The 23,737-nt window shown below is 41.2% G+C and overlaps 1 long non-coding RNA gene across 1 annotated transcript; it reads left to right on the forward strand.

Moving 5' to 3' along the window:
* Window positions 1-362: 362 nt before the first annotated feature.
* On the forward strand, window positions 363-19,356 carry LOC311229367. Its single transcript, XR_014619758.1, has 3 exons — window positions 363-516; window positions 10,892-11,067; window positions 18,989-19,356. It is a non-coding gene; the product is annotated as an uncharacterized lncRNA (long non-coding RNA).
* Window positions 19,357-23,737: the final 4,381 nt, after the last annotated feature.

The following is a 23,737-nucleotide window of genomic DNA, read 5'->3' on the forward strand; positions in this document are numbered from 1 at the left end:
ATTCTGAGACTCAATGTTTAACAAATACCATGGAATAAATAAAATCAATACATTCATAAAGTCCCACTGAGGATTATGTCTGATTTGGAACCTGAAATATGGCAACTTCCTTCTATTTTCAATATTTAAAAAAACGAATTGGGTTAAGTGATAACCCAGTATGTTTTAAGAGAGAGGGGATTTAAATAATTAAAGTACAATAGGTACAAATCAAATAAAAAATATGCAAGATGATCAGAGAGGAAATATCAGTTTGATGGAGGAGGTGTCTATTGTTGTTCTGATTGGCCAATCAGTTCCAAGCAGCTAAATGCTCAACTCTTGTCTCTCTTGTATAAGAACAGGCTGTTTTCCAGACTGAAGTACTCATTCAACCATAAAGACGGGATAGTCTGCTGGTTGACTTGAACGCCTCTCTGTGGCAGAACACATTGTCTACTGGACCAAGACTTTCTACTGGAAACCATCTGGATCAAAACCTGCTTCTGAAGACGGATCAGACTGTGGACATCATCTGTAAGTACAATTATTTATTAGATTGTTTTCGTGGCATTGCAGAGCCTCTTATTTTCTGAAACAATCTAAACATGCCTGAATGTCTGTTGTTTATTTGTCTTCATTAAATGTAAGTGTATTTGTACAACAACAGTCAGATACCACCACAATGACATTGCAGGCAACTGCCCAGTATTTTACCTAACGTTGACCAGATTCTAATAACAATCTTGTAGCAGATTCACTTTTAGAAGTATCTGTAATGTTGTAAACAGCTACCTCTGGGCAAAAGAGCCCTGCTTGGTAATGTGCATTTCTCAGATGTGTGGGTTAGAATTGAATGGGAGTTGAAGGGGTTGTTATTGTCTGGCCACACCTCAGGCTCTGCCAAGAGAGGTCTGGAGAAACACCAGAGTAGAGTCCTTTCTTAGCACAAATCCTACAGTTTCTCATTGTAGCTCTGGCTAGTTAGCCAAAAAACAATGTAAATTCAATGGGGTCAAGTTCCTGTCTGTACAGGCTGACTTAAGCTCACAGAAATCTACTTTGGGTACACCGTGGAATATGTTTCAGTGGTCTTCAGTCAGCTTGTATCGAAAGTAGCTTGACCCCATTGACATGAGAAACAAGAACGAAATAACTCACTATACTGATTCAACATCATCATTGATAAGTAAGAAATAAGGCGTGGGTTCTATGGATATATAGCAGAATACCAGACATTAGTGTTGTCACGATACTGGAATTTCGACTTCGATACGATACCTTAAAAAGTATCGATACTTCGATATTATTTCGATAAAAAAAATTAAAAATTAAAAATATATATATATATATTTTTTTAAACAAATTTAGCTTCAAATTTAGCTTCTCTCTGGTACTATAAGAGAAGATAAATATAACAATTTTAAAACCCTTTGTTTATCTTTAGATCACACATTTAAAAATAACTGTTCATCTCACTTCAATAATTTTTATTGCAAATGCAGAACATGGTATTTTCTCAAGCAGACAGATGTAAACACTGTAATCTGTGTTGCATGTACCTGACAAACTGAACTGTTTATATTACAGTTAGTAACAGTTTCGTTTTTATTTAAAGATAACGAGAGGAGAGAGAGAGAGAGGGCGGTAGAGAGAGAGAGGTTGCAGTAGAGAGAGAGAGAGAGAGAGAGAGGGAGGAGGGGCTATGCTCGGAGCATTTTAGTAACGTTACATTTTCAACAAGATTGCTGCTATTTAAACACTTGATGGAAACGGGGTAACGTTAACCTTATGTCTACTGTAGTATTGTATGACCGTTAACGTTACTCCGTTACCATGCAGTAATTATACAAGTAGCCAGCTAAGCTAATGGAGCTAGCAGTAGCTAACGTTAGCTGGTAGCTGTAACGTTACAACGAATCAGCTGTTGATATTATGCGCCATCAGTAGACAACGTATCATGTATTAAACTAGAGTTAATGGTTTAATGCTTCAGTCACAGTGACGTTGAAAGAGCAGCTGTCACGAACCTCTTTAATTTCTTTATGGAGATCGGCGCTGGCACTGCTCTAACACCGCTTGCAAATATCATTGGGGCATTTGTAGCTTGTCCTTCGTTGTTTACTTGAAACCCGAAGTACCTCCAAACAGCACTTCTGCTGTTTTCTTTATCCACAAGTGTGACGGATCGTATTGGTTCACTCTGCGTTGATGTTAAATGCTAATGTCCCGAGGGGGAGTCGAACAGGGGAGCTCCCGCTCCGCGGGCGACGACATAGACCGCTGCACTAAGAAGTGAATCCACTGCTATGTACCGTACCTATGCGTCTATTAACCCTGTTATGAGGAAGTGAGTTTAACTTACCAGCCCGCTTACTGCCACAGTCACTTGTCAACACCCCTGTTTCTGTGACTGTGGATATACTCACGGGCTTCCCCGTTACACTCACCTCCCTAAACTCACGCCCCTCAGGACATCCGGGTCACTGGGCACCACTGTGACGGATCGTATTGGTTCACTCTGCGTTGATGTTAAATGCTAATGTCCCGAGGGGGAGTCGAACAGGGGAGCTCCCGCTCCGCGGGCGACGACATAGACCGCTGCACTAAGAAGTGAATCCACTGCTATGTACCGTACCTATGCGTCTATTAACCCTGTTATGAGGAAGTGAGTTTAACTTACCAGCCCGCTTACTGCCACAGTCACTTGTCAACACCCCTGTTTCTGTGACTGTGGATATACTCACGGGCTTCCCCGTTACACAAGCACAAGTTGCGGAGGCTCTGCATTTACCATCTTCAGCTAAAATGTAGGGCTGGGCGATATGGCCTAAATATGATATCACGATATTTTCTGACCTTTCGGCGATACACGATACGCATCACGATGTTTTTCTTTTTTTCCCCAAAATTCATTATGAGGCTTACCAAGACAGTATTTGAGTTTGCAAGCTAACATTAAAGACGAAATAAAATACCCATGCATTTAGCATTTTTATATTATATATTAGATTTAGATTATTGGATTATTAGATTATATATTGCATATATTTAGCAATGAGATATTATATGATTTAGATATGAAATATGATGAATTGAAAATGGGGGACCCTGATGTAAACAAGACGAAAGTCTTTCTCTGGTCTGCATCCTCCAGTCCGCTGTTGACTGTTGTTGTATTGAGCTGTACTGTATTGTACCCATGTTGCAATCTGTTAATAACGTTCTCATTCATTCAGTCGGCAAACAGAATCATTTTGATTGACAGTCGCGTCTGCCAATTACGTCACATCGCTTGCACCCGCCCTGCTGCTCTTAGCACCAATCGGCAAGCGCGTATTCATTTTTTACAATGACAATAACAATGGCAGCCGTAGCTCGCCGCGGCCGACGTTTAGCTTTTAGCTCCGGAGAAGGACTAAACGACTGGAGGCATAATGATTTTACTGCAACGGATGTTATAATAAAAGCCTTTCCATACATCTGTCTGATTGAAAACTTTATTAACAGACCGCAGAATGGGCACAACTGAGTCAGCACGGGCTGAGATATGAACGACTAATGCTTGCTATATAGGTCGACCTCGGTCGTTGCTATGTAAATACGCTGATGTTATTGAAAGTGTAACTATATAACTTTAATGCCACAAAACGAATGCCTTTGTTATCATAAGTAGTAACTTTTGATGCAGTAGTGTGTGTGTGGGGCGGCGCTGTTCAAAAGTGTCAACGTGTGGACCAGATTGACGCGACACAAGCCTCTTGGGCAAAACATCACGATATCCACGATACGTTTAAAAAGTGTATCGTTAATGAACTGTACCCGATATTTATATAATATCGTCATATCGCCAAGCCCTACTAAAATGTTTGTTTACTAACTGAAGAAGACGGCTCTCTGTGACTCTGTGAGGGGGAGGGCTGGACTCGGAGGAACCGGGGAGCAAGCGCGCTGAGCGCTCTGAACAGCGCGTTGCCGTCAACAACTTGCGGTAGAACACTCGCCAGCTGGTACCGATACTGCAGAAAGTATCGGTACTTCGGGAAATGAGTATCGAAGCCGTTTTAAATATTCAGTATCGATATGTATCGATACTTCGATATTTTTGACAACACTACCAGACATTGAAGATGGGAGGCCTATCGGAGGTATTCAGCATGAATAATGCTATAATGATACTGTATTGGTCACACTAACTACGCCTATTCAGCCTTAGTACCCTAATTGTTCCCTGCTATGTACATGTTTATAGGGTACTTCAGTCTCATCATATTTACTTTTCTTTTTTTTAAACTTAAATTTTTATTAAACATTTATAGACATACAACACAACATATACAATAACATCAACAACACTATTAAACAGACATAAACAATAAAGAAAAAAAATGTAATACCCAAAAAATGAAAATAAAAAATACTGACTTAATAAAAATTTCCACATACATAAATAATGAAGTGTAAAAACATAAAACAGTTGTCATACCCTAAATAAAAATAGAAAACATTAAGTGTGTGACATGGGTTCAGAGACCCTCCATGAACCTCTTTCCTCCTTTACCCTTCGCCCTCTTGTGTTGCATTTGTTCCTTCCTCTGTGATGTCGTTTTCGTTCCCCTTATAATCTTCCCACAATTACCCTTCCTTTCCCCCCTTCGTATGCCCACACTATCATCTCGATTATTCCATTCTGTTCTTCGTCCTTGTCTCCTCTTATTTCTTTATTGTAGTAATCTCTAACCTGTAGATATCTGAAGTGGTCCCTGTTTTCTAGTCCAAATTTCTCGTTTAATTTTTGTAGGGTTTGCATTTCCCCCTTCTCTATCATTTTGCATATTGCTGTTGCCCCCCCCCCCCCTCCCACCTTCTGAATCCATGGTCCAACCTCCCTGGCTTGAATCTCTTGTCATGTGCTACCCATCTCAGAACCCCTGACTGCTTCTCCAATTTGTGTGTTTTTACTACTCTGTTCCATATGTGCCCAGACGCGACCAAACCCGATTTGATTCGGCCAGAGAGAAATGTCGCTAAGTGAAAAAATGTCTTGCTGTTCAGAAAATCCAAAAAAATCGAAATCTTTATTTTTTTTATATTTATTTATATATTAATGTGTTCCCTTATTTGCCCTTATTTGCAAACTTAAATACAACTTGTAAATGAGGTAATTATTGTTATATAGTTCGACAAGGATTTTCTCTCATAAGGTGGAAAAACTACAGCAGCGGGTTAATCGCTGGGTGCGGCCTGTCCGGGTATCAAGTATTGGGTACTTGATGAGGTGTTGAAACACACACAGACAGTCTTAGCTCTCCTCCAGAGAATAACAATGTTAATACACTATCTTAATGTTATAAGTTATAAGTTATAAGCAACGTAACTTGTGACAAACGCAGTGTCTAAAAAAAAAAAGATAAAAAAAGAGGCCGCCGCGCCAGCGTCATAAAACGCTTATTTGAAACTTAATTAAACACCATTAAAACACAGTTAGAATTTTATGAGCGAACGAATTTCGTTAGAGTGCATTTATTGCAACCTAATGGCTAAAAAGTAAATTAATTTAATAAGGAAACGGAGTGATACAAAATGCTTTTCATCGGAGCGAGAGGTTATTGTTGTGGGGGGCCCTGATGTAAACTATTTTCTGCTGAAGACAAACGCAGCACTGTGTATATCCCTCCTGTCTGGACGTTATGAATGCGCGCAGCACCGTGTATATCCCTCCTGTCTGGACGTTATGAATGCGCGCAGCACCGTGTATATCCCTCCTGTCTGGACGTTATGAATGCGTGCAGCACTGTGTATATCCCTCCTGTCTGGACGTTATGAATGCGCGCAGCACCGTGTATATCCCTCCTGTCTGGACGTTATGAATGCACGCTATAATTGCACACCAGCCAAAGTATCCAGCGGCGGTTCAAAAAGACCACGGTGATCACTCTGGAGAGGCCATCAGAACATTGAACATTGAACATTGACTTTAGCATGTCTATGTTTATCATGCCTATTTTTCTCGTGTTATTTTAAATGATAATAAAATCTTGAAACTTGATTTGTCTCTTGTTTATTATCAGGGTCCCCCATTTTATTAAAACTAATATAGTACATTACATGGCTTATGTGAGGCTTCCAACAAACCTTTCACTACCACACTACAGAAGGTTAACTCTTTCACTACCACACTACAGAAGGTTAACCTTTCACTACCACACTACAGAAGGTTAACTCTTTTACTACCACACTACAGAAGGTTAACCTTTCACTACCACACTACAGAAGGTTAACCCTTTCACTGCCACACTACAGAAGGTTAACTCTTTCACTACCACACTACAGAAGGTTAACCTTTCACTACCACACTACAGAAGGTTAACTCTTTCACTGCCACACTACAGAAGGTTAACTCTTTCACTACCACACTACAGAAGGTTAACCCTTTCACTGCCACACTACAGAAGGTTAACTTTCACTACCACACTACAGAAGGTTAACCTTTCACTGCCACACTACAGAAGGTTAACTCTTTTACTACCACACTACAGAAGGTTAACCTTTCACTACCACACTACAGAAGGTTAACCTTTCACTACCACACTACAGAAGGTTAACCTTTCCTTATAATACATTTACATTTAGTCATTTAGCTTTTAGACTTACAAGGCAAATACTTCAACTGCCACAACAACTTGCCACAAGACAGAGTCATTGCCATAACAAAAGAGCCTGACGCAAGGTGTTAATGTCCCCAGAGAGAGAGGGGGGCCATGGAATACAATGCATTCTGGGTAGGGTTGTAGTTGATTAAATCACAGGTGTGAACCTCTCCACAAGTTCGAAGGCCATTCATCTCTGAATGCGTTTACTGATATCACCATGATTCATAGGATGTAGCTTGAAAAGTATCCCACCAAAATGTTCAAGTGATGGCTTATTTTTAAGGTATGAATCTGTACTTTCACAATATGTAAAAAAAAATAAAAAATTGACTTGCCTCAACAAGTCCATCGTCCCCAGTCACATATGGTCAAGGTGCACTTGGTGATTGGATCTAACAGTCCCTCTTTTTCTTTGAATAGTTCCCTATCCCCCACCAGAGCTTGTACCTTGTATCCCTCCCCTTCTTTTTCAATGTCTTTCCATCTTGCCTCATATCTGTCGTTACACCAGCACGTCACTGCTCTCAGTTGTGCTGCATAATAATAGTCTTGTAGGCTGGGTACTGCCATCCCTCCCTTTTCCTTTGGTAGTTGTAGTGTTTTATATCTGACCCGTGGTCTTCTCCCCGCCCATATGAACCTCGATATCAGTCTGTCCCACTCCCTGAATTGATTCTGTGGTATTTGTATCGGTAGTGACTGAAACAGGTATAGTAACCTTGATAGTATGTTCATCTTAATGACCTCTATTCTTGAATTGAAGTCCAAGGGCATTACTGTCCATCTCTCTAAGTCTCTCTTGATGTTCTGATTTATCTGTGTATAGTTCGCCTCAAACAGTTTCCCCACTCCTCTCGTGATGTTCACCCCTATGTATTTAATCTTGTCCATCTCCCACCTTATCCCGTACTCCTCCCTAATTTCCGTCGTTGGGGTAAAGTTCCATGCTAATGTCTGTGTCTTTGTCACGTTTAGTTTGTATCCTGAGTAGTGGCCGTATTCCTTCAGTAGATCCATCACTGCCGGGAAGCTCTTGTCTGGTTGCCTCATGTATACTATCACGTCGTCCGCAAATAGGCCTTGTTTATATTCCGTTCCCTTTATCCTTACTCCCTTGATGTCCTCTGTCTGTCTGATCAGTTGTGCCAGTGGTTCTATGAAAACGGCGAAGAGCGTTGGTGAGAGACAACATCCCTGTCTGGTAGCCCTCTCTAATCTGATTCTATCCGTCAGGCTGCCATTCACCTTAATTCTCGCTGTCGGCTCCTGATATAGTGCCTTGATCATCTTCATTGCCCTCCCGTTTAGCTCAAATTTCACCAATGCCTTATATAAAAATGTCCAACTCACACTGTCGAATGCCTTTTCTGCATCTAGGCTAATCAGTACCGCACTACCACCTTGTTTTTGTATCTCCTCCACTATGTGTAATGTCTTTCTCACGTTGTCCTGTGTCTGTCTCCATTTAATTAATCCAGTTTGATCTTCATCTATAATGTCTGGCATAAAGTCTCGAATCTCTTTGATATTATTGATGTATATAGGCCTGCCGCGATAAGCAATAAATCGATTAATTGCCGCGATAATTAAAATGAATGCAATGATTTTGACGGGCGCGATTAATTGCTATTTGCGCGTTTGTTTTAATGAGGCGGAACCAGTGCCCCTTGCAGTCTCTCTCCGTGTGGGTTGGCAGCTGGCGTTACTACAGAGCACAGCACGGGAGCTCCGTGGGGCAGTAGCAACGCCACATATAGCTTAATACATTTCTCAATAGTGTTGCTCCTTTTAACCAAGTAGCGTTATTTGTAGTGTAACGTTAGAATAACACAGAATAACGTTAATACAATTACATGCATCATTGTTTACAATGAACGGGTGGGGCTAGTCAAAGCACTGGAGACGGGGACAAGTTAAACATGAATTAATTTATTATAACGGGTCGTTTTCTAGTCGTGCTGCAGTGCCTACGCACCACAGCTATTCTATTATATACTGCTTTGACGCTTCCTCCTCATCGTTGATTGCCTGTAGTAGCTGCATCTAACGTTAGTAGCTAACGTTAAAACTAAAAAACACAACCGGACGAGACAAGTTGTCGGCTAGGATAATCACAACAATACTTCCGGTCCGGTCGGTGGGCTTCAAAATAAAAGTCTTAAACCGGAAAAGACGGAGCGGTGGGCTTCAAAATAAAAGTTTTGGGAAATAAATTTCTCAAAAAAATTCTCTAACCGGTCGCAATAATATCGCTTATCGCGATATTTTCGGGGGCAATTAATCGCCCAGCAAAATGTGTTATCGTGGCAGGCCTAGATGTATACATCTTATAATCCACGTTGAGTATGGACACAGGTCTGAAACTACTACATAATTCTCTATCCTTCCCTTCCTTCGGTATCGTGGTGATTACGGCTTCCTTCCACGAGGGGGGGGGGGGGGCGTTTTGCCCTCTTCCATCGTGTGCCTGAATGCCGCCCCTAACATGGACGCTAATTCTGTTCTAAATGTCTTGTAGAATTCCGATGGAATCCGTCGCTCCCCGGAGATTTGTTGTTTTTAGCTCTACTAATTGCCTCTTCCAGTTCCCGTTCCGTAATTATTTTATTTAATTCTTCATTCAGTTCTCTCCCTATCGATGGTAACTCCAGCTTCTCCAGAAAATATTCTATTTCCTCTTCTCCCGCTGCCTTTGGCTGTGTGTATAGTTTCTCATAGTATTCTCTAAATGTCCTCTCTATTTCAGCTGGGTCCCTCAATATTTCATTAGTCTTTGTATCCCTTATTGTGTGTATCGTGTTTAACTTCTGTTGCGTCCTGATTCTCCTAGCCAACAGTCTGGTCGCCTTTGGTCCCCCTTCATAGTACGTCTGTTTCATAAACCTCGCTTTCTTTTCTATTTCCGTCAATAATTCCCTATTTCATATTTACTTTTCAATTGCAAATCTATCATGAGGTGGATGTGGCCACTGTATCTCACTTGCTATACAAATGCTTATTACATATGACTGGGCCATTGGCTCTGGTATTTCCATTGTCACTGTATAGTTTCATGTCTAAATGGTTTGGGGGTAGGAATGGGGGGGGTGCAGAGTCATTCAAAATATATTTAGAAATATATTGTGAATTACATTAACCAATATAAAATACACCATCAACATTTGATGTTTTGCAAATCTTGAAATCACATCTCTAAAACAATATCCTGACCTGACAAATGTGTTTGTAATCTGGTGGCATAATCCAAGAATCACAGTTTCAGTCACCAGCTGATGGTCAATAATACAATGTTGATTCTTGTTTCCCATGTTAAACTTGAGCACTAGTCTCTTTGATTTCATTTTTATTCTGAGACTCAATAGTTTATTTGTACAATGAAAGATACTACCACAATGACATTGCAGGCAACTGCCCAACTAAAGTTGACCAGTTTTCAATACCAATCTTGTAGCAGATTCACTTTTAATGCATCGAACATTGTACATATGTCTATACTGAACACTGTGACCTCATTTTCTACTTCTAAATTACATGCTATACTATGTTATTTGATACTATCTTGTCTAGCACAGTCTCTGGAGCGTAACAGTAAGAAGCATTTTGTATGAAAGTATTCTGTACTTCTGTATGACAACTATTAAAGAAACTTGAACTTAACAGTATAATCTGTAACCTCTAAGCAAAATAGCCCTGCTTGGTAATGCACATTTCTCAGATGTGTGGGTTAGAATTGAATGGGAGTTGAAGGGGTTGTTATTGTCTGGCCACACCTCAGGCTCTGCCAAGAGAGGTCTGGAGAAACACCAGAGTAGAGTCCTTTCTTTCACACCTAGAGTCCCAGTTTCAGTCACCAGCTAACTGATGGTCAATGTTGATTCTTGTTTCCCACGTTAAACTTGAGCACTAGATTTCATTTTTATTCTGAGACTCGATGTTTAACAAATACCATGGAATAAATAAAATCATTACATTCATAAAGTCCCACTGAGGATTATGTCTGATTTGGAACCTGAAATATGGCAACTTCCTTCTATTTTCAATATTTAAAAAAACAAATTGCGTTAAGTGATAACCCAGTATGGTTTAAGAGAGAGGGGATTTAAATAATTAAAGTACAATAGGTACAAATCAAATAAAAAATATGCAAGATGATCAGAGAGGAAATATCAGTTTGATGGAGGAGGTGTCTATTGTTCTGATTGGCCAATCAGTTCCAAGCAGCTAAATGCTCAACTCTTGTCTCTCTTGTATAAGAACAGGCTGTTTTCCAGACTGAAGTACTCATTCAACCATAAAGACGGGATAGTCTGCTGGTTGACTTGAACGCCTCTCTGTGGCAGAACACATTGTCTACTGGACCAAGACTTTCTACTGGAAACCATGCATCTGGATCAAAACCTGCTTCTGAAAACAGATCAGACTGTGGACATCATCTGTAAGTCCTTTCTTAGCACAAATCCTACAGTTTCTCATTGTAGCTCTGGCTAGTTAGCCAAAAAACAATGTAAATTCAATGGGGTCAAGTTCCTGTCTGTACATGCTGACTTAAGCTCAATCTACATGTCTAAATTGTTTGGGGGTAGGAAGGGAGGTTGCATCACATAATGGATAATGGACTGAAATGGGATGTACATGTTGATGTTCTGTGTTCCAAACTAGCCCAACGACCTCACTTCCTCCGTAGACTCGGACTGTTTGGTGTGAGCACAGCAATCATGACCTCATTTTATAAAGCTGTCCTAGAAAGCCTGATGAGATATGGGATGGCAGTGTGGTTTGGTACGCTCACAGTACAGTGTAAGTCAAAGCTTGAAAGGCTAGTGAAAGCAGCGATGAAGGTGACCGGAAACACCAAGTATCCGTCACTCCAATCCATCTTCGAGGAAGTAGTGGTCAGCCAGGCACAGAGAATCTTACAGGACCCTTCTCATATTCTTTATCCCGAATATGAAGTTCTTACCTCAGGGAGACGGTTCAGAGCAAGTAGATACAAGAGCAACCGCTACAAGCTCTCCTTCCTTCCTACATCCATCGCTCTCCTAAATAATACTAGAGGTTGATTCCTTTGAGGTGCCACAGTGGGCTGTCCAAGTTCAAGTTTCAAGCTTCTTTAATAGTTGTCATACTGAAGTACAGAATACTTTTATACAAAATGCTTCTTACTGTTGCGCTCCAGAGACTGTGCAAGACAAGATAAGTATGAAATAAAATAACATAGTAAAATTAGAAGTAAAAAAAATGAGGTCAGTGTTCAGTTTAGACATATGTACAATGTTCGATGCAGAATAGACGTAGTTACCATACAATATACAATACTGTGCAGTGTACTAATATACAATACTATATAGTGCAAGGCAGAAATGGAGAAATGGGACGAGGTGCAATTTAGGTACAATTCACAGTAGGTGTACGAGTTGTAGTGCAAATCCTTTATCAATAAATATAAAGTGTAAGTGTGTTTGTGTGATCTAAAGTGTGGAGAGTGGGTGCTGCAGTGTGTTGTTTGTTTGAGTGAGTGTGTGGGTGTGTGTGCTGTGTGCATTTGATGGTTGTTGCATAGTGATTATTGTTCGTTTAGCAGCCTGATGGCCTGGGGATAGAAGCTTCTTCTGAGTCTTTCTGTGCTCGCCTTAAGACTCCGGTATCGCTTGCCTGACCGCAGCAGTTCAAAGAGGCAGTTGTTCGGGTGGCTCGAGTCCTTAATAATTCTCTTAGCCTCCCCTTGCACCGCTTGTTGTAAATGTTCTGGAGGGTGGGAAGCCCCCCTGTCACCTCTTTCTTTCTTGTCCAAGTCTTAATCTGTTGTAATTTAATTAGGGCAGGGTGCAATATGAAGCTTTTCTAGAAGTTTCTACGTATCATCTGATGATGACCGGATGGGCGGGGGATCGTTTATAATTCCGTGGGCAGCGTTATATCATTCATCTAGTGTGGGTGATATGATCATCAGAGCAGTTTATATCGAACACGTTCAAAAATAATGCTGAATCTTACCGTATCTTCCTCGCGCCGTTGGACGATGAGCGTGGAACTGAAATATTCCTATTATGGGATGTAGAAATACCCGGTCCATTTCCAGCTTGTATAATAGTATATACGTCCAAATAACGTTGTTTATTGAGTTAGGGCGAGCGATCCATTATCGAGTGTTTCAAGATGGAGTCGCGGGAGCTATAGAGAGTGGCCGGAAGTAATATGGGTGATCAGCACTTCATCCACATGACTTCCTGTTTGGCGCTTTTGCCGATCGGCCACCAGATGGCGCTCTTGAACCGCTAGAGGGTTGAGAGGAGGCCAGTACTGTGTCTCAGGGCTGCGGAGGAAAAATATGATTTCGATCACAGATTTTTGAAATATTGATTACACACATTGGTTTCTGCCTGATATAATTCCGGAACCAACCGCAAACAATCTCATCAAAACCAACACTATGCAGTCTATTCAACAGAAGAGAATGATCAACCGTATCAAACGCTTTGGATACATCTATAAATAGGGCAGCACAATGTTTCTTTTTGTCCAATGCAGAAACAATATAATTTATAACTAAAGTGGTGGCTGAGATAGGGCTGGGCGATAAAACGATAACGATAACTATCGCGATAAATTATTTCCTCGAAATAAACATGAAACGTGGTCGCAAAGTTTCGATATATCGATTTTCCAAGCTTGGATATGAGCACGCACTAACAACCAATCGGTGAAGGAGATGGCCGAGAGCGAATGAGACCAGGAAGGAGACCCAGCGCTGCACCTCTGGGTAGAGAGGTAGGACTCACTCAACAACAAGGCTTGCTAGGCTAACTAGCTTGCACGTCGATGTTTTATATATTTACGTGCCGAGTATGTGTGCGGCATGAATTCTGAGGCCACGTTCATAGTAGTGTGGGTATACAGTGGACGTCGTTTCAATATATTGTGGCGGAAGAGAGTATTTTAGTGTCATATTTATTACATTGCCATGAGATATTCCGCTTGACGGCTAACTTCTAACGTGCGCGGACTGATGACGACATCAACCCGACTCGAGACATTCGCAGCAGCATAATAAGACAACAGGCTGGCTAGGCTAACTAGCTTGCACGTCGATGTTTTATATATTTACGTGCCGAGTATGTGTGCGGCATGAATTCTGAGGCCACGTTCATAGTAGTGTGGGTATACAGTGGACGTCGTTTCAATATATTGTGGCGGAAGAGAGTATTTTAGTGTCATATTTATTACATTGCCATGAGATATTCCGCTTGACGGCTAACTTCTAACGTGCGCGGACTGATGACGACATCAACTCGACTCGAGACATTTGCAGCAGCATAATAAGTTAATTAAACTTGACATACATTATATCGACGATAATTATCGATATCGAATTATATGAAAATAATTTTATAATTTTATCGCGATAACGTTTTTGGTCATATCGCCCAGCCCTAGGCTGAGATTGTACTATGGTTGGCTCTGAAACCAGATTGATGGGGGCTTAGAATAGAGTTATTAGAGAGAAATGTTTTGAGTTGGTTATTCACTAGTGATTCCAGAATTTTAGCTAAGCATGACAACTTGGAAATTGGACGATAATTGTTCAGGTCAGTTCTGTCTCCACCTTTATGCAAAGGAGAGACATGGGCCATTTCCCAAATACTGGGAACTATGCCTGTTAATATAGAGATAAAAAATATAGGATATTTGCTCTGTGATTACAGGAGCAGCTAATTTAAGAAAGTAAGGGTCCAAGTTGTCCTCCCCAGTCGACTTTCTGGTATCAATAGACACCAACATATTAAAAACTCCATTAGGAGTAATAGGCTCAAAGAAAGATGTGGTGGCAAGCCCTTCATTTTGCTCATAGCAGTCACCAGGAGGAGGCCCTTCACAGTCACGCTCACAGTCTACTTCATTAAACAGATGTCCAGCTTGGGCAAAATGGCTATTGAAGGCTAAGCAAATCTCTTTACCTTCAGTTATCAAACAGTCATTATATTTGACCTCTGTAGGCAGGGAAATGGTAGTCTTGGTTTTATTTGAATTTACTGCTTTCCAAAATGTTGTTTGGTCAGAGTATGAACTGATTCATTCTAAATAATAGCTTGATTTAGCATTTTTGACAGATGATGTACATTTATTTCTAATCTGTCTAAAAGATAAGCAATGGGATGGATCCCCAGAGCGTCTGGCTAGAGTCCAGGCTCTATTCCTTTCTTGGAATAGCAATGATAGCTAGGGATGGGTACCGAATTAGGTACTTTTAAAGGTACCTACTGAATCACGTCGGTACTACAGAGTACCGATTCACGTGACATCCGTTGGTGCCACATTTCGGTACTGTAAAAAAAAGAAAACGTTTTTGCTTTATTTTTATAAAAATTTTCTTTACATCAACGCTCACACGCACAATACACGCTTACCTAGGATTTGACTTGATTCAACAACAAAGCAGTCGGGGCAATGGCTAGCCGAAAACGATCGAAAGTGTGGTTATTTGAAGTTTGGATTTTTTCTTTTCACAACTGAGGTAGGTAGCTTACATTTTTAGAGACTAAAGTACCGAAAAGGGTACCGTTGGGTACCGGTATCGATATCGATTCACAGGTACCGGTACCGTATCGGTTCAAATGTGAACGGTACCCATCCCTAATGATAGCTCAGGTGTAAACCAAGGAGTTTACCTATCCTTCACTTGAGTTTCTTAAAATTGTGCGTGTTTAATAATGATTGATAGGAGAGTTTTACTGAAGAAGTCTAAGGCCAATTCTATATCCGGAATTTCAGAAGTATACCAGATGTCACCAGAGGTGCAGTGGTAATGTCAGAAGTATACCAGATGTCACCAGGGGTGCAGTGGTAATGTCAGAAGTATACCAGATGTCACCAGGGTGCAGTGGTAATATCAGAAGTATACCAGGTGTCACCAGGGGTGCAGTGGTAATGTCAGAAGTATACCAGATGTCACCAGGGGAGCAGTGGTAATGTCAGAAGTGCCTGTACTCTGTTTATAATGCAGTACATCATAGACAAGGTAAGGGTTATATGTTATCAATCTTGCGTTGATCTGATCATTTTCTCCCCGCGATCAGAGCGCGTGTGTGTGAGCCGTGTCCCGTTGGTAGCGATCGAAGCATAGAAAAACGACCCCCCCCCCCACCCTTTCTTGCATGCATGATGAAACATAATACAGATAATCTAGCGTTGATTTCAGATTGATTATTGATCCAGGCGAGAAATGGCACGATTTATAATGAAATGCAGTAAAACGCTGTTTGGCTGTGTTTCCTGGGATTACACAGAATCACTCTAAAACTATACTCAGATTCACCACGGTATAAAGCGGAAATGTATGGATGAAAAAAAGTTTTTTTGCATGTTGACCGGAAGAAACTCACTGACAATCGACTTATCAGATCCATAGCTATAATATTTAATATAGGTTTAGCACTGCAAACATCGGCATTTATCCCCATTGAACAGAGCGCTGGCACTCACGGCCCACAGCGCCCTCTGCTGAAAGGCACTGGATGTGTTAACTAACTTTAATAACAGTGCATCGGCAAACTGCCAGTTCAGTTCAGTTCAATGCAGTTCAACTGCCAGTGCAGTGCAATAACTAAATAATAATTAAATAGTTAAATAATAAAAAAGTATTTGTTTAAAAGATATTAGAAAAGAACCTGTAAAATGTAATTTCTTTCAAAGAGATGTCCTTTTAAAGGTTCATGCTTCTCCCCATCTCTGGCTGACATCACCATTGTGATTAGTGTTGTCACGATACTGGAATTTCGACTTCGATACGATACCTTGAAAAGTATCGATACTTCGATACCATTTCGATACCAAAAAATAAATAAAAAATAATAATAATATATATATATATATTTTTTAAAACAAATTTAGCTTTTGTTGCTGGTTGATTCTCCTCAGCTTCTCTCTGGTACTATAAGAGAAGATAAATATAACACTTTTAAAAATCTTTGTTTATCTTTAGATCACACATTTAAAAATAACTTCATCTCACTTCAATCATTTTTATTGCAGATGCAGAACATTGTATTTTCTCAAGCAGACAGATGTAAACACTGTAATCTGTGTTGCATGTACCTGACAAACTGAACTGTTTGTATTACAGTTAGTAACAGTTAGTAACAGTTTATTTTAGGGATGCCCCGATCACGTTTTTGATACCGATCACCGATCGTCGTGAGCCATATCGGCCGATACCGATCCGATACCGATCGTTTTTGATTAAAAGAAATTAAAATTTATTTTATATTTTATTTTTTATTTTTTTATAAAATATATATATTATATAATTAGACTTGTACTTGTATTATCTGCGAGACATCGCCACCACGCAACAAGCTCCACTGTCTGTGTGTACTCTAGTAGCCTCCAGCTACAGCCAGGATTCTCCGGAGCTGCAGCTGGACCTATACTCGAGTAGCCTCGAGCTACAGCCAGGATTCTCCGGCGCTGCACCTGGACCCTATTGGTATAACGTTACTTAACTGTGCTCAGCAAGCCCTCAGCTCGAATACGCATCGAATCAGTGTTATAAGACATTGATATCAGGAGCTATCTGTAGCTACTGCTAGCCGGATATATAACGTTAATACAACGCCTCAGTGAATTATTTAGTTCAATGGGACATTTCGTTTTTAACAGTGAACTAACTTGCGCTAACGTGTGCTAACAGGTATCATACCTACCTACTATACTTGTTGGAGCGTTTGTTGATGTCAGGAGCTATCGGTAGCTGGCCGGCTAGATACCGTTCGGTTAGACAATGCCTCATGTATTAAACTAAAAGTGAATAGTTGACTGGGTCATTTTGTAACGGTAGCTAAGCTAACGTTAGCTCAGGGAGACGCCGACACGCCGTCCTCCCGTGTCTCACTAGACTAGACCCGTGTTTACATGTGTGCGGGAGGGGCTGGACTCGAGAGCAGACGCCGCACCACCGGTGTCTGAGACAGAACTCAGCGACAGCTAGTGAGATCGGGTTTGACGATCGGTGAAAATAAAACATTATCACCGATCACCGATCGCATATTTATACTGATTATCGGCCGATAACGATCGGTGGCCGATCGATCGGGGCATCCCTAGTTTATTTAAAGATAACGAGAGAGCGAGAGAGAGAGAGAAGCTATGCTCGCAGCATTTAGTAACGTTACATTTTCAACAAGATTGCTGCTATTTAAACACTTCATGGAAACGGGGTAACGCTAACCTTATGTCGACTGTAGTATTGTATGACCTCGACATAACGTTTAAACGTTAACGTTACTCCGTTTCCATGCAGTAATTATAAAGGTGGCCAGCTAAGCTAAGCTAACGGAGCTAACGTTAGCTAATAGCTGTAACGTTACTAACAACGAATCAGCTGTTGATATTATGCGCCATCAGTAGACAACGTATCATGTATTAAACTAGAGTTAATGGTTTAATGCTTCAGTCACAGTGACGTTGAAAGAGCAGCTGTCACGAACCTCTTTCATTTCTTTATGGAGATCCGCGTTGGCACTGCTCTGTAACACCGCTTGCAAATGGGCATCGTGGCGTCTTTAGCTTGTCCTTCGTTGTTTACTTCAAACCCGAAGTACCTCCAAACAGCACTTCTGCTGTTTTCTTTATCCACAAGCACAAGTTGCGGAGGCTCTGCATTTGCCATCTTCAGCTAAAATGTTTGTTTACAAACTGAAGACGGCTCTGTGAGGGGGAGGGCTGGAGGAGGCGGAGGGGCAAGCGTGCTCTGAACAGCGTGTCAACAACTTGCGGTAGAACACTCGCCAGCTGGTACCGATACTGCAGAAAGTATCGGTATTTCGGGAAATGAGTATCGAAACCGTTTTAAATATTCAGTATCGATATGTATCGATACTTCGATATTTTTGACAACACTAATTGTGATACATGATGGTTAGGCCTTTGTGTTTTCCTCAGTGAGGGATTCTCTTTTCGGTCAGCAGCGTTTTGTACTCGCTGAAGCTTCTCTCTGTGTATTGTACTATACCGTGATATATATTGTTACTGAGATATGATATTTCCTATAGCTTGATATAAGATTTGATCCATAAGGTGACACTTAAATCTGTCATAACGTGAGACTAAATGGCTAAACCGACCTTAACCGCAGCCATGATGTAACCACTCCTGCTCCAGAAACTGTTGACTAACTGGTGCTTGAAACAAAGTGGTTTACGTCTAGAACTGTAAACCACTCTGGACTACCCAGTGTTCTTAAACTATAAAACCCAGCTACATACCATTATAAACCTCTTGCATTGAAACAAAAGCTGAATAAAATTACTTATCTTTCTTTCCTTCATCTGACACTCTTCTCCATCACTATCTCCATCCAGATAGCTGTCCTGTCAGGCCTTGGAAGAAACCAAGAGGCTTGGATGGAAGAAAGGTCTCTGCTGTGACCAGTGTGGAAAAAGCTTTAGTTCTAAGATGAATCTCAATAAACGCCAACGCATTCACACAGGAGGGAAGCCCTACTCCTGTGACCAGTGTGGACAGGGCTTTACTCAGCAACAGCATCTGCAATCCCACCAGAGAATTCACACAGGAGAGAAACCCTACTCCTGTGATCAGTGTGAGAAGAGCTTTAGTCATTTGGTTAATCTGAAATCACACCAGAGAATTCACACAGGAGAGAAGCCCTACTCCTGTGACCAGTGTGAGAAGAGCTTTAGTCAACCGAGTAGTCTGAAATCACACCAAAGAATTCACACAGGAGAGAAGCCCTACTCCTGTGACCAGTGTGAGAAGAGCTTTAGGCAACTGTCTACTCTGAAAACACACCAGAGAATTCACACAGGAGAGAAGCCCTACTCCTGTGACCAGTGTGAGAAGAGCTTTAGTCATCTGATTAGTCTGCAATCACACCAGAGAATTCACACAGGAGAGAAGCCCTACTCCTGTGACCAGTGTGAGAAGAGCTTTAGTCAACCGAGTAATCTGAAATCACACCAGAGAATTCACACAGGAGAGAAGCCCTACTCCTGTGACCAGTGTGAGAAGAGCTTTAGGCAACTCGGTATTCTGCAAACACACCAGAGACTTCACACAGGATGGAAGCCCTACTTTTGTGACCAGTGTGAGAAGAGCTTTAGTCAGCGAGGAGATCTGAAAATGCACCAGAGAATTCACACAGGAGAGAAGCCCTACTCATGTGACCAGTGTGGACACAGCTTTACTCAGCAACAGCATCTGCAATCACACCAGAGAATTCACACAGGAGAGAAACCCTACTCCTGTGATCAGTGTGAGAAGAGCTTTAGTCATCTGGTTAATCTGAAATCACACCAGAGAATTCACACAGGAGAGAAACCCTACTCCTGTGATCAGTGTGAGAAGAGCTTTAGTCAACTGTCTCATCTGCAATCACACCAGAGAATTCACACAGGCGAGAAGCCCTACTCCTGTGACCAGTGTGAGAAGAGCTTTAGGCAACTTGGTATTCTGCAAACACACCAGAGACTTCACACAGGATGGAAGCCCTACTTTTGTGACCAGTGTGAGAAGAGCTTTAGTCAGCTGAATATTCTGCAATCACACCAGAGAATTCACACAGGAGAGAAGCCCTATTCCTGTGACCAGTGTGAGAAGAGCTTTAGGCAACTGTCTTCTCTGAAAACACACCAGAGAATTCACACAGGAGACACAGGAGAGAAGCCCTATTCCTGTGACCAGTGTGAGAAGAGCTTTAGGCAACTGTCTACTCTGAAAACACACCAGATAATTCACACAGGAGAGAAGCCCTACTCCTGTGACCAGTGTGAGAAGAGCTTTAGTCAACTGAGTAGTCTGAAATCACACCAGAGAATTCACACAGGAGAGAAGCCCTACTCCTGTGACCAGTGTGAGAAGAGCTTTAGTCAACTGAGTAATCTGAAAAAACACCAGAAAATTCACTTGGGACAGAAGATTCAGGGAAATGTCAAACCTGTCACAGTTTTCATTTGACGACAACAGTTGTGTTTCTGTCGCTCTGAGTGAGACAGACATTGTGGGTGTTCCTGGGACAATATGTCATTGGTATAAGTGTGAACACACATTGGGCCTCATTCATGAAGCGCTATAAGAACAGATTTCGTTCTTAACTAGCATTTCCTCTTATTTTGTTCTTACCTGGGATTCAGCAATGTTTTCTTATTGAGAGGTAGCGTTAGCTTTAGCAGAATAGACACGAGAGTCTGGTTAATGTTGTTATTGATTGATTGATTGATTGATTGAAACTGTGTTAAACTCGGGCTTGCTGCAAGCCCTCGGACATAGCTATGCTCACCGAGCGTTCATGCTGTACACAAGCGGCCCCGCTTGCGTCCCCACACGGAGACAAACGGAGTAGTACCTGCAGTGGAAAAGGAACAAAGTACCAGGTACCTAAAGCGGGTCGAGTCGAGTAGGTACTATGCAGTGGAAAAACGCCATTAGACTAGAGGCAGGCTATTTATGCTATAAAGAGTAGAAAAGAAAAAAAAATGCTTTCAAACTTTTTTTTTTTTTGGTCCGGTTATCGCGGCGGTAGGAAATATTTAGCAAATTTGGTAAGGAAGAAATCAATACCACGGCAGCTCTACTGTCACATGTCCCCTCCGATACATGTGCAGGCAGCCAGTCGCATCTTTTCACCTGCCAGCACGGACTCTCATTTGGCGAGGAGTAACGTGTAGGAGGCTCACACTGCCCCTGCCATTTTCCTGTCTCTGCTGTGCAGGCGCCCCAACCGACCTGTAGGAGTCGCTGTTTACAACATCCAGATTACCACCCATTGACTTCCCACCCGCTAACTCTGCCAATTGAGTTAGTATGATGGCCGGCCCAAGCCGGACGCAACGCAGACAGCCGGATTCAAACCCGGTGTCCTCTTGCGTTGGTGACGAGCGCAATGTCCGCTACGCCACCCAGCCGCCCAATCACTGACACTATTGTGATGAAATAGCTATGTAACGTTACATTTAATGCAAATTATTGTCAGTACACATTAGTGTTGTCAAAAATATCGAAAAATCGATACATATCGATTCTGAATATTTAAAACGGTTTCAATACTCATTTCCCGAAATATCGATATTTAATTATTCATTAAAAAAAATTTGTATAAGGAAGTTGCATTGTTCATTTCAATACCTGTAATAGTACAGTAGTCCACACACACATATGTGCATTCAGTTAAGTCGGAATATGACTGTAATACAAACAGTTCAGTTTGTCAGGTACATGCAACACAGATTACAGTGTTTACATCTGTCTGCTTGAGAAAATACCATGTTCTGCAATAAAAATTATTGAAGTGAGATGAACAGTTATTTTTAAATGTGTGATCTAAAGATAAACAAAGGGTTTTAAAAGTGTTATATTTATCTTCTCTTATAGTACCAGAGAGAAGCTGAGGAGAATCAACCAGCAACAAAAGCAAAATTTATCAAATTATTATATATTTTCTTTTTTACATTTTAAGATTGAACCTTTTTCCCTGTGGTATCGAAAATGGTATCGAATATCGATACTTTTCAAGGTATCGTATCGAAGTTCGAAATTCCAGTATCGTGACGACACTAGTACACACTGTCTTTTATAAACTAAAGGTGCCTAAATTATGCATTACTATATTTCATCACAATAGAATAGATATAGTTAGGCTACTTACATTGTGATAATGTCAGTAGTAGCTAGCTGTATCTATTGTTTACACTTGAAATGTGTATTTTTATTTTGTCACAATATTATTTGAAAAATATTGTGTAAAATTGAACTGTATTTCTGAGTTGCAGCACTTAAAAACATTAAATGGACTGTTATATCTTATTAAATTGTGGACATTTATTAATTCCCACTTATTAGACACTATTTCTGATGGTAAAATGAGCGTACAAAGCAAAATACAGAATTCTGAAATATTAAAAACGGATTTGGAAAAAGAATTAACGGATTTCATATGGCTCTAGCCTCTACTTCCTTAGGCGCCTAAGGAAGTTCCAAGTGAGTCAGAAGATCCTTAACACATTGAGTGCCACGCCCCTTCCGGGAAATTAGGTCTAGATTGCCACCGCTTTAATCAATGGGAGGACGGGGATATTTGCGAACGCTTAAACTATATCTTAAATGATGGCTATGGGTCTAATACACCCGTCGCTTATCAATGACTTGCTTGCAGTCAACATGTACGAAACGGATTGTTTTTTCATCTGTACATTTCCGTGTTATACCATTTTGAATACGAGTATAGTTTGGAGATTTCTAGTAATTCCAGAGAGACACGATAATAGCCCTTTAGTGGACTACACAAAACACGTTGTAATTTTTCGGCTGATTTATGAATAGTTTTCAAATCAACGCTAAATTATCGATAGTATATGTGTCCTCTAAGGGTGAGCCCGAACGTTCGAACGTTTGTTCGTTACGCTGGCGTTCGTATTTTAATTAATGGGTTCGAACCAAGAGGCGCGCGGGGTCGAGGTGAGGTGAGGAGGCGCGCGTCCCTGCGGCGCTCGGCTCAATTATTCAATCATGGCAGCTGCAAGAAGTGGGAAGAAATCACCTGTGTGGAAACACTTTAAATTAGCGGAGGATAAGGCAAAGGCTGTGTGTCAAATGTGACAAGCACTTGGCATTCCACGGTGGCACATCAAACCTGGCTGCTCATTTAAAAAATGTATTGGGCGCTAATTAGAAGTATCGCCATTCGCCATGTGCAGGCTGCTGCGTGAATGCGCGATGCCCTGTTGGCCTGGCCTCAAATAAATGTAATAAGAACAAGATTATATAGGCTAATAATAATAACAAATTCATTATTTTAGGTACATAAACTGGATCTGGACGGCGGGCCCACCTCCTCAACCACGCAGACACTACTGCAATTTGATACCAAACCAATGAGCGAGAAGAGAAAGAAGGAGTTATTGGACTCCATTGTGGACTTTATTGCTTTGGACATGAGGCCCATAAATGTAGTAGAGGGTGAGGGATTCAGGAGAATGGTTCATGTGATGGCGCCAGGTTACACCATGCCCAGAAGATCCACCGTTTCCAACAACCTAACTCTGAAGTACGGGGCCGTGCGGAGAAAGTCTCCTTTTACATTGACCATGCCACAGCTG

The sequence above is a fragment of the Notolepis coatsorum genome (genome assembly GCF_963971535.1).
Source record: "Notolepis coatsorum genome assembly, chromosome: 6".
In the NCBI taxonomy this organism is placed as follows: Eukaryota; Metazoa; Chordata; class Actinopteri; order Aulopiformes; family Paralepididae; genus Notolepis; species Notolepis coatsorum.